Raw genomic sequence first — 17,307 nt, 5'->3', positions numbered from 1 at the left:
CACCACAGGCCCCTTGCCCAGGCCGCCCCATGCCCCAAGGGAACCCTCACCCTGATCCGGGACACCCTTCAGGCCAAACCAGCTGGCCCCCACCCGTGCACCAGGCCTCTATCCTATCTAATAAAAGAGTAATATGCAGATTGACCATCACTCCAACACACAAGATGGCTGCCCCCATGTGGTCAAAGATCCTGCCCCCATGTGGACACAGATGGCCACCACAAGATGGCCAGCAGGGGAGGGCAGTTGGGAGGGACCAGGCCTGCAAGAGAGGGCAGTTGGGGGCGATCAAGCCTGCAGGGGAGGGCAGTTGGGAGGGACCCAGGCCTGCAGGGGAGAGCAGTTGGCAGTGGGGGGGACCAGGCCTGCAGGGGAGGGCAGTTAGGGGTGACCAGGCCTGCAGGGGAGGGCAGTTGGGGGCAAACAGGCTGGCAGGGGAGCAGTTAGGTATCAATCAGGCTGGCAGGGAGTGGTTAGGGGGTGATCAGGCTGCCAGGCAGAAGTGATTAGGGACAATCAGGAAGGCATGCAGGTGAGCAGTTGGGAGCCAGCAGTCCTGGATTGTGAGAGGGATGTCCGACTGCCCGTTTAGGTCCGATCCTGGTGGGATTGGGCCTAAACGGGCAGTCGGACATCCCTCGAGGAGTCCCAGATTGGAGAGGGTGCAGGCTGGGCTGAGGAACACCCCCCTCCGCCATGCACGAATTTCGTGCACCGGGCCTCTAGTATATATATAAAAGCCCAGTGGCCAGAATGGCAGATGACCAGAATGACCAGAATGACTGGTGGCTATGGTGCGCACTGCAGCAGCCAACCAGCCTGATCCGGGCCCCAATTGGCCCCCAACACCCTGATCAGGGGCGGAGCCAGCCAGGCAACTGCTTGTGGCCCCTCCCAACCCCCCGCTGGCTCAGCCCGATGAGCCCCCATTGAGGCGGGCTGGCTGGACCCCACCTGTGCACAAATTTGTGCACCAGGCCTCTAGTGTTAAAATAAAAAAGGTTTAAAATAAATCATGTAAATCAAAAAAAGCTGATTAAAACTTTATGATTTTTCTTAAACAAACAAACAAAACACCTCACAACTGTCCTCAGAAGCTATTTGGCTCTCTTTCTAGTCAAAAGAGTAAAGATTCTTCTATGTGAACATTTTAAGAGTCTGGACATCAGGAGAAAAAGAGAAAACAAGATGAGAAAATGAAAATAATGAAAAGCACTTACATGCCTAGTATATTGGTTGTATAAATCATGGTCCATTCATGCAATAAATGTAGCTATTACAAAATCAGTTATAAAAGAATAGTTACTAAGTGGGAAAATGGGTTCTATCTATTAGTACATTAAAACATAGGTAAAGATACATAAAAATTGTAAAGTGATTATAAATTAACGCAACAAATCTTATATAATCAACAAAAAATGCATATATCTGTCAGGTATTGGATGCAAGGGTGAGCAGAAAAGCTCTCACAGTGCCTGCCCTCATGGAACTCACAATGTATTGGATACATGGATTTCGCGCTCCTCTTTGTTTCAACATCAATATATTTAATTTTTCAATAAATATTTATTGAATACAGATTCTATTCTCAGTACACTGAAAAGTTTCAAATGGCAGATTTTATATAGTTTGTAACCTTAAATGGATTATAATTTGGGTAAAGGGACAAGATTCATGAACACATAATAAAAATCAGAGAACATCAGGATATAGCGTATATGTCTGCAATGATACAAGGTTTCGGACCTGAGATATCACTCTGGTTGTGAATGGGGAATGGTTAACCCTGCTAAGTGTGCCCTGCCACCTCCCAGGTCAGTAGCTCTTAAGGAAACAGTCTCTCATGGTTGAATCTTGGCTTGAGTCTCTCTCTGTAGCCAACACCTCACTGATTCTTCAAAACTAATATTTTTAAAATAGATTTTTATTGATTTCAAAGAGGAAAGGAGAGAGAGAGAGAGAGAGAGAGAGAGAGAGAGAAATATCAATGATGAGAGAGAATCATTGATCAGCCTCCTGCACGCCCCACACTGGGGATCGATCCCACAAATCCGGGCATGTGCTCAGACTGGGAATCGAATTGTGATCTCCTGGTTCATAGGTTGACACTCATCCACTGAGCAATGCTGGCCGAGCCTCTTCAAAACCAATTTTATTGTTTTGAGCATCCTCGTTGTAACTGTTTCCCTACTAGCCGACACTAGTATTTCATTTCAATGTGGTGTGTGCACTTTCTGAGTTTGCATTGGCCTAATCTGAGCTCAGTGTTCCTGTGACATTCTCCATTCCCTTTCCAATGGAACTGGCGAAAGTGTTTGACTCTTTTTTCTGTGTTGGTGACACCGCTGAGCACATTAAATTAGACCTAAAGACAGCCTTGGAATTATTTTTCCAGCATGGAGTCTCTAGTTGCTGAAAAAGACATTTTCCAGAGCAGTTGGGTCAGCCTCCTGGAGAAGCTGCGGGAAATGGTGCTTCCGCGGTGGCATCTGAAAGGGAAGTTTTTCATCCAAGAGCACAGAAAATGGCACTTGTAGGAATGAGTGTGGGGCGCCCTGCTGATAATGTCATTAAATAAGCTCTGTGTAGCCTTTCAGAAGTACACTGTTACCCTTGGCGAAGCCATCACTATACGAGGAAGAAAACATACTTCAATATATGATTTCTATTTATCCTTTCTATTTAAGAGAGTAAGAAGCACTGGCCTCCACCTCGGGGAAGCACGTCACGAACTAAGGCCTTCCCATTACCAGAAAAGGACACGGTTTCTATTGGCTCTCAGGGCCCTGAGCACTTCTACATACCTCCACAACTCAAAGTTCCACCCAGACTATGATTTCTTGGACATTGTTCAGTGCATGGGTGGAAATTGTTTGCAATGAGTCTCACTCAGCAACTCGGGGTAAACTGCTCTATGTGGTTTTGTCCTAGTCTGTGGAATAAGCCTTAATAAAACTCACATGCCTAAGACCCTGTGGTTGCCTGTGAAACGATTTCATCTAACAATGAACTATTTGGATTGGCTGACGTGGACTACCAGCTGGCTAAACATTAGTGAAGCTGGGCGTATTGAAATGGCGTCATTCGTAGAAGTTGGCATATAGCTCATGGAGATACAACCACTATAACAGGACTGAGTCCAGCAAATAATGGGAAATACTGTAAGAGTGAAGGTGAAACCTCAAGCCTACAATATTTATAAAGTGCTTTGCAATTGCAAATGGATTTTCTAAAGAGTCATTTTTCTCCCTTTCAAAAGTTTACTTGTATATCCAACATCATGATAGCCTGATATAAAAGTAAAATATTCCTCTAAGGAAACAATGGTGGTTTGTTACGGAACCCAGACCAAATCTCCCAAGAGGCCATCTTACTGTTATTGTTTAAGCCACATTGACCTGGGGCTTAGAAAACGCAATCTCAGCAGCAGTCTTTATTCCTTTTACATGTTAGCTGCCTCCCGTGACAAGCCTTTAGGGTTACAAAAAAATGTACAGTGAAAACTCTCATTGTTTGTTTTTCCTGAAGTTCCCTATAAAATGTTAGTGTCTTTGAAGGGGTTCTCCTTGAATTGAACTCCTGAGGTTGGAGATTTACCAGGTTGATTTAGGAGTTTGAAATCCTGGAGCGTTTCCATAAAATGAGGATTTACAGTTCATAAATATAATGACAAAAGTGTGAAGATACATTTTTGTTCTTGAAAAACTATTGGAACAAAGCTACTTTTCATAAAAAGCTCCAGTGCTGCCATTCCCTTCAGACAGAAGTCTATTTTGGCTGTGTGAAGTAGCTTTTTACTGCCATTTGTTTAAGATGGGCTCCGTCCCTGCTTCATAGGGAGCCACTTCCTCTGAAGGTGTGCAGATGGAGAGAGAAATTGAACACTGGGACATTTAACCAGTGACGAGCATAAAGAAATGGAAGGAAAACGTGTTGTAAGACAGAGCACATTCCTTCTGTTTGCCTCATCCCTGATGGGGCTCAGCTTCCAGATCACTTCAGTCTGGTTCTGATATTTACTCTGAGATTATTAGTTACATTATTTCCCACATATGGCAGCAAGTGCCTTGGTTATTAATTGCCATTAAATTGTCTACTCTAACTGTTTGGGGAAAGAAAAACATGCCATGCTCTGGCCTTATACAATGTTATGGGGAACAATAAGGAAATTGTGTCACTAATGGAACTTCTCAATAGATGATAGAAGTGGTGTGAGATTAGCAGTTGCATAGCTGTGCAGAAGGCCTGGGTTGAATAATTGCAATGGATTCATGAGTCTGGGGAAAATCTCTGGACTTCCTTTCAATTTAGTTGTAAATTGAGTTGACATGATTTCCAAACCTAGGATGAATGTTGGAGCTTACCTTGAGGTTAAAGAAAGGGCAGCCTTCCTTTCTGTATTCCAATTTGCTTGCTTTAGCCCAATTCTTAGAAAGGGAAAATCATGGCTCCATTCTGCTGTTCTAAACATTCTGCTCTATAAATTTCTAGTAACCCAGAATGGGGGGTGTTGTGCCCCCTCCCTTCTGATGTTTATGTTTGGTTGTGATTGGAAACAAGCTGATGTTATGGGAAGAGTACTAAACCATGAGTCAGATGAGCTATGTTCTAGTCCTATATATCAACATTGTAAATAATTTATTGTCAAACTGGGACACTTTGAGGATGGAAGGGGGTGCTATTAATACTTATACCAGGACAACAGACATAAATCAAGAGTGTCTTGGTTAATACTGGGATGTAAGATTGTCCGGCCACTTACTAGTACTGTATGTTTGGGTAAATGAACCCAGCTCCTTAAAGTTTTAGTTCCTCATCTGTAAAATGGAAATAATAAGTCCTCTATTTTTAGGATTATTGTAAAGATAAATAATACGTGCAAGGCCTTTGTGAACTTTGAACTATGAAACATATACAATGTAAGGGAAATCATAATAAATTATATCAGATCAGCTGTAGCTGGAGAAAACTCTCAGAGAAACACCTCTGGATGTTTTCATGGACAAGAACAGAGAATTGGAAGCAATAATTGTGGAAACAAACTCAGATAAGATGAGGTTTCCAAGGGAATATTAAAGGAAGCAAAGTTGGATGGGCTATTTTTGACATTTTTTTAAAATTTAAACCAATATAATTTTAAACAAAAAGTAGGCCCTAATGTGAGACGAGAACTGTGTTTGGGGAAGTATTAGGGAATGTTGATTATCCTGATGACATAGTTAGGCAAGCCTGTATCTGTTTATATTTAGAATCCGACCTGAAATATAAAGATTTGACATTTCAGAGAATTAACTTTGCTCTTAAGTTGTTATAATCCTGATGATTAAAACTCAAGGACTCTTAGTCTTTCTCATGTTATAATTTGATGTGTTTTAGCTTAAGTTTGTAGATCAGCCTCAGGCCCTACACCCTATTGGGTTGTTTGTTTGTGATTAGAAGGAATCAAGATGCTTTTTGCATAGCTTCTGCCAGCATGCTGACAACTGTGTTCATGATCCATGTAGCCCAAGTCCCCTCAACCATCTGCTCAGCCTATGGGCCATAGTTCTCCATTAAGCTACTGGAGGTCAATCATTAACAAATACCTTCTGTTGGCTTATATGACCATGACCAAGAAATTTCGATTGGCAGTTTGAGGTCACCCAAGACATTTATTTAGTATGTTTTATGTAAGAAATTAAACTCATAGCACTACCATGTAAGCACTATATACATATATATATATGAAATGTTGATTAATTCTAATTCAAGGTCCATGGGCAGGTATACACAGAATATCTCTTTTACCAAATAAGGATGTTCTAGCTGTATAAGCATCCATTTAAATCACCCTACGGTATCTTGGAACATATTTTAAGTAGAGAACAGGGCTATTTAGGCAATCAACAAAGATCTGTGTTTCCCCTCCATAGGATGGAGCTAAGTACTAAGTGGCTGCTGCCACCCAGGATCTAGATTTTCCAGGACACCTGGCATAGATGGGGACTAGTTCTTGATGGTGAAACATGAATGGAAGTGGAGGTACTGTCCTCTAGTCTTATCTCCATATACTGGTTGAATCAGAATGTCTTTAAGATCCTGGAGGAGGGAGGGTACATGAAGTACAAGAGCTTGGATCCCTGAATAACTATGTGGAAAGTTGTTAGTCCAGAAAATTAATGTGAATGAGAAATATAACTATCTCGTGTAAGGATTTTAGAGGTTTTCTGATAGAGAAACTAGTATGATCCTAAGTAATATAAGTAGACACTGGGATTCTATTTATAATTTGAACCACTTCGGTTAGAATGGCTACTGGCATTGTAAATATTGACAGACAGTAAAATCTTAAATCACAAAAGAAAGATAATTATATTCACCATAATTTTGTTTGAAGGTGGGAAAATTCCATTCCTATACTATTTTAATATTGGTATTAAATATAAGATATTAGAATATAAGTAGTGAAAGGATAAGCAGCCATGAAAAGTGTTTATTGCAAACAATAGAATTTTCAAAAATATTAATCTGACACATAGAATGTATAAAGATCATTGTACAGAAGTAATCATCATAAATTGATGTCATTAGTTTTGTTTTTCTATAGCCATATGTTCAGCCTTTGGGTAATTCTCCAATGTCTATTAGAAGCATCAATATGGGCTGTTTGTCTTGATAATATGTATAGTTAATTTTTATCATAGTTAATTTTTATCTGTTACTAGATTAATAGACCTGTTCTTAAAAAGAGAATTTTTAAGACTTAAGTCTGCACCTGACAGAAATCACTGTATGTCTTAACCACTCCACTGCACCCAGCCTCATAAACCAATTACTGATCACTCCTAGAGTTATTAACAGTTAATTCACATATGGATTCATCATCCATCTGAGCTATTTCTCTCTACCATTCTACCACTTATAACAAAGTCTGATAAAACTAATGCTTAATTATATATAATGACAGAGCTTGTCAGGAAATATACAGGCAAGGAAACAATGGAACAGCATTTGCAAAATGCTACAGTAAAATATTTCATCTTAGAATTCCATACCCACTAAAATCCTTTAAAAATTAAGGCAAAATAAAGACATTTTAGTCCAACCAAATCTGAGAAAATTTATAGTAAACTAACTTACTCAAATAAGAAATACGAAGGAAGTTTTTTTTATGTGGAAAGAAAATGATACCAGGTGGAAATTTGCATCTTAAGAAAGATGTAAAGAGCAGCAGAAATAGTAACTATGTATGTATGTTTAAAATATTTTACTTTTCATTTTTAATCTTATTAAAAGATAATTGACTATATAAAGCAAAAATAATGTTTTGCTGGGTTTTTAACATATGTAGAATTGAAATATATACCAACTATAACATAAAAGAGAAGAAAGGGGAAATGGAGGTATACTGCTATATATTTTTTACAATATATATAAAATTATATAATATTATTGGAAGATCAACTGTGATATGTTGAAGTTGTATACTGTAAAGCTTAAAGAAATGATTAAAATAGCACAACAAAGAGTTATAGCTAAAACAGTCAACAAAAGAAATGAAATAATATCACAAAAAACATTCAATACAAAGCAAGACAGAAAAAGAAGAAAAAAAGAAATAAAGAACTTCTGGGATAAATAAATAGCAAAAACAAAGGTGGTAGATAAAAACTTAACTGTATTAATAGTTATAGTAAATGAAAACAGTCCACGATCCCTTATTAAAAGCTAGAGACTCCCATTTTGAATTAAAACACAAGACAATGGTATGCTTTCTAAAAGAATTCTACTTTATATGTAAAGACACAGTTTAAAAATAAAAAGATGGAAAAAGACTTATTATGCAAGACTAATTAAAAAAACAGCAATCAACAACCCAGAATAGCTATTTTAGTACAAGACAAAATAGAGTTCAGAACAATAAATATTACCAATGATAAACAGGAACATTATAAAATAATAAACAGGTTGATACATCAAGAAGAAATAACAATCCTACATTATGTACACCCAACAAAAGAATGTCACATTTCATCAACTAAAACATGATACTACTGAAAAGAGAAATAGACAAATTCTTTTTATAATGGGAAATTTCAACATTCCTTTCTAATAATTTGGTAGAAAAAAAAAAAGAAAGAATTTAGTAAGGCAAGAGGAGATTTGAACAAAACTATGAAATAATTTGACCTAACTGGTGTTTATGGAATACTCCACCCAATAAAAGAACACATTCTTTCTCAGTACACATGGAGCACTCATTAAGATAGACCATATGCTGATTCATAAACCAAATCTCAATAAATTTAAAAGGATAAATTAGACAGAGTATGTTCTTTGACTACAATAGGATTAAATAAAAATTGCTAGCAGAAAGATGTATAAAAATTTTCCAGCCAAAACCGGTTTGGCTCAGTGGATAGAGCGTCGGCCTGTGGACTGAAGGGTCCCAGGTTCGATTCCGGTCAAGGGCATGTACCTTGGTTGCGGGCACATCCCCAGTAGGAGGTGTGCAGGAGGCAGCTGATCGATGTTTCTCTCTCATCGATGTTTCTAACTCTCTATCCCTCTTCCTTCCTCTCTGTAAAAAATCAATAAAATATATTTAAAAAAAATTTTTTCCAAATATTTGGAAATAAAATAACAATGATAAATAACCCATGACTCAAAATTAGTCAGAGAGAATTTATAACTGAATGAAATAAAAACCCAACATATCAAAATTTGTGAGATAGAGCTAAATAAGTACTTAGAAAGAAATTTATAAAATTAAATGATCTTTTAAAAAAATAAAAATATTAATTCAATAATTTAAGATTTCACTTTCAGAAACTATGAAAAGAAGCACAATTTAAATGTAAAACAAGGAGAAGGATGGTAAAAATAAAGAGTGAAATAAATGAAGTAGAAACTATAAAAAAATGGTTTCTGAAAAGTCAATAAAATGGATAAGCTTATATCAAGATTGATGAAGAACAAAGATAGAAGATGCAAATAACCAAAATCAGAAATGAAAGAGAGGATATCACCACAGATCCTATAGAATGTAATGAAAAGGATAATAAAGAAATATTTGAAAAACCTTATGCCAATAAATGTAGCAACTTAGAGGAAATGAACCAATTTCTTGAAGTATACTAGCTACCATAGATTACGCTAAAGCAATAGATAACCTAAATATCCTATAACCTAGCCAGTGCAGTATTAGTTAAATTATAAATATGTAGAAGTAAAAATAGAGGGTGTAGAACAGGGGTGGGCAAACTTTTTGACTCAAGGGCCACAATGGGTTCTTAAACTGGACTGGAGGGCCGGAACAAAAGCATGGATGGAGTGTTTGTGTGAACTAATATAAATTCAAAGTAAAGGAGCGGAGGGGAGAGCAAGAGAACCCTCCGCTCTTTCGGCTCCGCGGGCCAGATAGAACAGCCGAATGGGCCGGATCCGGCCCGCAGGCTGTAGTTTGCCCACGGCTGGTCTAGATAAAGATATATACATATATGGTTAATTGACTTGACAAAATTACTAATATCCTATATAATAAAGAGGTAATATGCAAATTGACCCTCATGCCCTCACATCACAAGATGGCCGCCCCCACGTTGTCACCAGATGGCCGCCCCCACATCATCACAATATGGCCGCCCCCATGTGGTCACAAGATGGGCGTCCTCACATCGTCATGAGATGGCCACCACAAGATGGCTGCCCCCACGTTGTCACAAGCTGGCTGGCAGGGGAGGGCAGTTGGGGGTGACCAGGCCTGCAGGGGAGGGCAGTTGGGGGTGACCAGGCCTGCAGGGGAGGGCAGTTGGGGGTGACCAGGCCTGCAGGGGAGGGCAGTTGGGAGTGATCGGGCCAGCAGGGAAGCAGTTAGGTGTCAATCATGCCAGCAGGGGAGCGGTTAAGTGCCAATCAGGCTGCAGTGGAGTGATTAGGGGGCTATCGGACTGGCAGGCAGAGTGGTTAGGGGCAATCAGGCAGCCAGGCAGGTGAGTGGTTAGGAGCCAGCAGTCCCAGATTGTGAGAGGGATGTCCCAGATTGGAGAGGGTGCAGGCTGGGCTGAGGGACACCCCCCTCCCAAGTGCACGAATTTCATGCACCAGGCCTCTAGTAATTTAATAGAAAAAGAATAATTTAAAAAAATGGTTTTGGAACAATTGGATATCCAAATGGGCAAAAAACTGACATGATACAAATATCAAAACCCTAAACATACCATCTAGAACTATAACACTTCTAGAAAAAAGCAGGAAAAACTTTTGTGAACCAGGTAAGACAAAAATATCTTGGGACACAAAATAGTGAACTTTACAATTAAATGAATAAATTGAACTTTACTAAAATTAAAACTTTGCCTTTTAGAAGTTATGGTTTTAAAAATGAACAAGTAAGCCACAGACTGGGAGATAATATTTTCAAAGCATATGTCTGATAAAACATTTGTACCCAGACTATATAAAGACTACTTCTATCTCATTAACAATAATAGAAACAACTCAATTAAAAAATTGGCAAAACATTTGGATAGACACTTCCCCAAAGAAGATACACAATGGAAAATAAACATACCAAAAGGTGGTCAACATCATTAATCATTAGGAAAATGCAAATTAAAGCCACAATAAAATACCTTTTCTTATGCACTAGAATAGCTAAAGTTAAAAAGATTAATAATACCCATTGTTGATTAGGATACTGAGCATCTGGAACTCCCATATATCACTGGTGAGATGCAAAATGGATACAGTTAGGTAGTTTCTCAGAGAGTGAAGCAAACATCATATGTATTTTCCCAGTTGAAATAAAAAGCCATGTCCACATAAACACTTGCATGTGAATTTTCATAGCATTTTTATTCATAACAACTTTGAGCCAATTATGATATATCCATACAATGGGATACAATTCAGCAAGAAAAAGGAACAGACTGCTGATGCACACACAAACACAGATAAATCTCAAAAGCATTATACGGAGTGACATAAAATGGGTACTATATGATGCCATTCACCTAAAATTCTATTGATGGCAAGACTGTAGTGACAGAAAGTAGATCAGTTGTCACCAGATGCCAAGGAGGAGAGGAGAAGATTAAGAGCAAAGAAGTTGAAGGAAATATTTGAGGTGTTAAAAATGACTTGAGTATGGCGGTGGTTACAAAATGATATACACAATGAACTGTATAATTTAAAATGTTGAATCCTATTTTATGTAGATTATCCTATCTAATAAAAGAGTAATATGCAAATTAACCATCACTCCACTACACCCACCAGCCACGCCCACCAGCCAATCAGGAGTGAGTATGCAAATTAACCCCAACCAAGATGGCTACAGCCACGGAGAGAGCAGGAGGGAGGATTGGATTTCCCCGGCGATGGAGGAAGCTAAGCTTTCCGCACACCCTGACCGGCCCAGGCCTGCACTCTAGGCTACAAAGTTTCAATTATAGAAGATAAATAAATCCCAACAAAAATGGCGGCTGCCACAAAGCTGGAGAGAATAGGAGGCTAGGGTTGCCCCTGGTGATGGAGGAAGCCAAGCTTCTGAAGCCCTGACCTGCCTTGGCCTCTGCTTAAGGTTACAAAGTTTCAATTATAGAAGATAAATAAATCCCAACAGAAATGGCTGCCACCACAGAGCGAGCAGAAGGCTTGGCTCCGCTCAAGGCTACAAAGTTTCAATTGTAGAAGATAAATAAATCCCAGATACCAGGGCCTCCGCTTGGGTCACCGGGGGGCGTGGCCAGCCTGCAAACCAACACAGGCCCCTTGCCCAGGCTGCCCCATGCCCCAAGGGAACCCCCACCCTGATCCAGGACACCCCTCAGGGCTAACCAGCTGGCCCCCACCTGTGCACCAGGCCTCTATCCTATCTAATAAAAGAGTAATATGCAGATTGACCATCACTTCAACACACCAGATTGCTGTCCCCATGTGGTCAAAGATGGCTGCCCCCATGTGGACACAAGATGGCCACCACAAGATGGCCTGCAGGGAAGGGCAGTTGGGGGGGACCCAGGCCTGCAGGGGAGAGCAGTTGGGGGGGGGACCAGGCCTGCAGGGGAAGGCAGTTAGGGGTGACCAGGCCTGCAGGGGAGGGCAGTTAGGGGCAATCAGGCTGACAGGGGAGCAGTTAGGCATCAATCAGGCTGGCAGGGGAGTGGTTAGGGGGTGATCAGGCTGGCAGGCAGAAGCGTTTGGGGCAATCAGGAAGGCAGGCAGGCGAGCAGTTGGGAGCCAGCAGTCCTGGATTGTGAGAGGGATGTCTGACTGCTTGTTTAGGCCCGATCCTGGCAGTCGGACATCCCTCGAGAGGTCCCAGATTGGAGAGGGTGCAGGCTGGGCTGAGGGACACCCCACTTATGCATGAATTTTGTGCACTGGGCCTCTAGTGCCTCAATAAAGATGATCTTAAAAAATAAGCTGGAGAACTGGCTAATTCAATCACTATGTAAGGGGAAATATGGCATAAGCCTAGAATATCTTTTGTGTCAGAATGTAAAGAAGTGTGCAAACAATAATTGAGGAATGTCAAAATGACCAAGAGACACATTTGAAGGTGCTCACAGATCAGGGACAATTTGAGAATAAAAATAATAATGTAAAATTGAGTTTTAACTCATTGGATAAAATGCAAGTCAACCAATCCACACTTTTATAAATAAACTAATGAAAATTATAAATAAATTAATGAAAAATTAAACTGATGGGAGAAAAGATAAAGCTCTCCCTTATAGCTAAGTGCTGTCCAAGTATAGAAGGAATGATGGCATTAAAAAAGTCATCAGTGGAGAGTAAAATTAGTAGGTCCAAGTTTTACAACAAGGTGTTTACATGGTCTCATAGCGTCTCACCTCTCCTAATGGTTCTTAGTTATAAAGGGATATGTAGTGCCTTTACAGGAGAGAAAACTATCAGACACCACCTCGAGCAGGTGATCAAAGCTGCATGACCAGGGCTGGGACAGACAGACGGCATGTGTCCAGGGCTAGCTCCTGAGAAGGATGCAGCATCACTGTAGTGGTCTTCCTGGCAAGAATGCAAACCTGAATTTAATAATTAGGAAGTATCAGACAAACCCAAATTAAAGGACAATTTAACAAAACTGGGATGTATTCTCTAAAAATGCCAAGGTCAAAAACAAAAAGGAAGGGCAAGGAACTGGGACTCCCGATCAGAGGGGACAAAAGAGAATGACAGCAATTTAGAAGTTTTGATCTTGGTTGGATCTTGGGTGAGGAAAAAAAAAAAAAAAAACGTCTAAAAGACATTATTGGCAAAATGGTGGCTATAAACAAATGATATTGTAGGCATAATTTGAGTATAGACTGTGACAGATAATAGTGTTCTATTAATAGTAGGTTAGCTATCTTAACCCAATAGTTCTTCAACAAGAAAAGTAATGTTGAATTTCCTGAGTTTGATAACTTTATTGTGCTTATGTAAGAGAGTAGCTCTCCTTTTAGAAAACACACACTAAAGTATTTAGAGGTAAAAGGGCATTATGTTTTCAACTTACTCTCAAATGGTTTGGAAACAGTATGAATAGATTCTGAGAGAAACATAAAGCAATACAATTAGTGTATCTGGATAAGGGACATATGGGAGTTCTTTGTAATAGTCTGACAGTTTCCCTGTAGGCTTTAAATTATATCAAAATAAAATGTAAAAAACAAAAACAAAAACAACAAAAACCCAATAACCTTGTTTGTAAGGGTCTGGGTTTCTTTTTTAGATTCATCTTTCATTCTCTTAATAATTTGACAGCCAAGTACTGAAAATCTACCATGTATCAGGAATGGTTCTAAGCCCAGTCAGCTGTGCAGAAACAGGGCTCAATATATGGTTTCTAATGTCAAGAAGTTCACTGCCTAATAAATATGGAACTGGGATAAGTAATGCAGCAGAGTTGGTTCAGGATAACATGTGAGATATGAGAGGCACCAATGCAGATTTGGAGGCAGGGAGACATCTGAGAGGAGATGACCTCTGAATTGTGCTTGGAACTCCAGTGGGAGTTAACCAGTTGCAGGAGGCTTTCAGGCAGAAGGGGCACGAGATGCAAAGGAACCAGGGCCAGTAAGGACAACTTGTGTTCCAGGACTTGCAGGTTGGTTTGCTATGAATAGTCAGGTAGAGGTGAGGGAAAAGGAGGTGAAATGAGCATAGAGAGAGGCCAGGATCAAATAATGAGAATCCTCAGTGCTATGTTAAATAACTTTTCATTGAATTCTGAATGTGGCATTTTGGGGAAATATTCAAGTGGAGATGGTCTTCAACATAGAAGAGTCTGCCATTCAAGAGGGTAGTGACAGTTTCAAAATAGATATTTGGAAGGCATTAAAGGACAATGGTTGATGAAGCCATTGGGGGTTGGCGTGGGCGCACCAAGGAGGAGGGAGGTGGAGCCTGCAGAGAATAGGATAGATACATATCCCTGGTATCATCACCTCAGCACTTATAGGACACCAGCAGGAAAAGGATACACAGAAAAAGAGGCCAAAAACTTGGAGGAAAACAAGGAGAGAATGAGATAGCAAAACCAATTTTTTTAAAAAGGGATTTAAAGGACAACATAAAAAAACAGCCCACAAAGCTTAATATTAACACTTTCATACCCTGATAAAAATCCCCTATATAATATCTGAACTGAAAATTCATTTTCGCAGTCATCTGCACATTCCTTAGAATGTAATTTACTGATCTATTCAGATAAGTAGGTCAGCTATCTTAACCCGATAGCTGTTCAACAAGAAAAGTAAGGAACTGACCTAATCGAAGTCTTTTCTGCTTTAAGCCCCTCTGATATTGTAGATGCTTGTTTGGGATTCAGGGCTCAGCTTTTTCTATGTTAACAGAAAACAAAGTCGAATGTGTTTCATCTGTGCTATGACGTGGCAGGAACTGCAGCTGGATATGACTTATTTCCAAAGAGGGCAGAGGCAAGACTTTGGAAACATATTTCAAAGATATCTAAGTCGGCAGTCATGTGAAACTTCAAGAGTTTAAAGCAACAGAAGAAATGGGACTGCTATTTGTTAGGCCTGCTGGACCACATGGCTTCATTTACATCGTTACATTGGGCTGTGATGTGGGGCTGAGGTTAAAAGTTTAGTCTTCAGACAAAATAGGTGATTCAGATGTTGTCACAGATGAAGGGCCCCATCAGATACCCTCACACCGACTGTTTCTGGTTTTTACCAAAAAACTAGTTGTTCATCTACTTGGAAGTGTTTGTACACACATGTCGTTTGTGTGCTTTTCCTGAATCAGTTTTGCCCAGCAAAGAACTATTGAATATGTACTTTGTGTAAACACAGGGCTGAACCCCTCTGAGAATAGAAAGATGAAAACAGCACAGCCCAGATCTCAAGGAACTTACCATCTAACAAGGGCAGGCAGGCATATAAGTGAGTGTGCACTTTATAGTAAAACCAAATCCATGCTCTGGTGTCTCCCATTACAGACACAAACGGCACACCAAATCTCTAGGTTTGGGTTGTAACAGGAGAGGGCCTTTGAAAGCAAGAGAGAGTACGCATTTGAGCTCGGTTCTGAGCTAAAACGTTAATTGGAGGTGATACAAACTTACATGAAGACTGATATTTAAGGCAGGACCATTTCCTGTACCTCCCTCACCTAGACAAGGAAAAGAAGGTAGTCTGGTGGTATGTTGAGGCTCTAATATTCTGACACTTCAATTCCCCTCACCATTCTAAGTGATTTACAAAGATTAGCTCAATGCTCTTAATAAACATGTAAAGCCTTATTATTCCCATTTTGCAGATAAAAAATTGAGGCACAGGGAGATTAAGTAATTTGCCACAGTCACAAATCTTATTCCATGTTGTTGAAAGGTCTCAATGGTAAAAGTGGCCTACAACATAGAAGGAAAGTGCAGCTCCTGACAGACGGCATCACTGAGGGCTCAGTCCCCAGCCTCTGAATGTTGACCCGTCCTCAGTGCCTCTCTCTCTACTTGGTGTGCATTCTTCAGGGCCTGTCATTCATTTCTCACAGTATCCCCCAAAGTGCGGTCCTTAGACCTAGGCCAGTGGGGCCCTGCTCTACGTCCCACCCCGAGGGGCCCTATGCTTGGAGTGCCTTCTCCAGCTTGTTCTATGTCCCCCTCTAGTTCTTGGAGCTGGCTGGGCCCAGCAGTGCCATTCTACCAGGCTTGGGACAGGCCTTGTGTGGTCCCGGTTTCTCCCCGCAGGTTACTCTTCTTTGTTCACTGATGAAGTACATATCATATCCCACCCTTACATCCTCTCTAATCTACAAATCATCTTTCCAACTTCATCCCTCAGTTCCTCATGTTACCACACATTGTCCATAACAAAACAGAACTTCTGGCTGTTCTTCAACATGTCTGTCCCTTTCTCATCTCCTCACATTTGCTTTTAATATTCCTGCCCGACTTCTGTCTCTCCCATTTCTCTCCATTAAAATCATGCCCAATCTTGAAGGCCTCAAATGCCTTTCTTTCCCCAAGCCTTAAGTCAGAAGTCGTATCCCCTTCTTTTCATCTTCTATGCTTATTTATAAAGTTATGCCTCTTTTAGGGTTTTCTCTCTCCCTCTCTTTAGAAGCTTGATTTAAATAGCACGAAAACTAAGAGACTTGGCCAGGGGTAGGGTTCAAATTAGTCAAATATTTGTTCATATTGGCAGAAACATTTTTATTGCTGCCAACCTTTGGCAGTTAGATGATTAATTCTATTAAAGAGGATCACAGACATTATAGAGAATATGAAGTTCGCTCTTAGTGGAAGCTGATAACAGGAATAAGCTTGCAGTTCTCAAGATGAAAAGCCCAAATGCTATTTTGAATAAAAACTAAGAACAAAAATGGGTTAAACCAAGACAGTCTAGAAATCTTAACCAAAACACCATGCATCTACAAAGACATTTTTTTTTCTTTTGGGAAATAATAGAGTAAGAAGAAAGCAGATGGCTATTTACTGCCTTTGTTGTCTTAAAAAAAAACCCCACACAGATTCTGCCCAAACTGTTGCAGCCATGCAGATCTGGGCATCTGTGATCTCTAGCAGGTTTCTGATTTCCAAAAATCACTTGTCCTCAAATTAAAGGGGTAAGGGGAAATGCTGATAGGGAACCAGTGAGTTTTATGTGCTCTTGAAATTCTAAGAAAAAAATATGCAAAACACTAATCAGAGGGCTTTCCATCTCTCATATCTTTCTGACAATGATTAAGCTCATTATGTCTTTCAGAGACTTGGGCAAAGAAAGCAAGCTGGAAAATCAGTACAGCAAATGGCAAACATGTCATGGGTGTGGATTAGACTGAGAACCAGTGTCA

This window comes from Plecotus auritus (genome assembly GCF_963455305.1).
Source record: "Plecotus auritus genome assembly, chromosome: 7".
Classification (NCBI taxonomy): Eukaryota; Metazoa; Chordata; class Mammalia; order Chiroptera; family Vespertilionidae; genus Plecotus; species Plecotus auritus.
Note: the sequence above shows the minus strand (reverse complement) of the source record.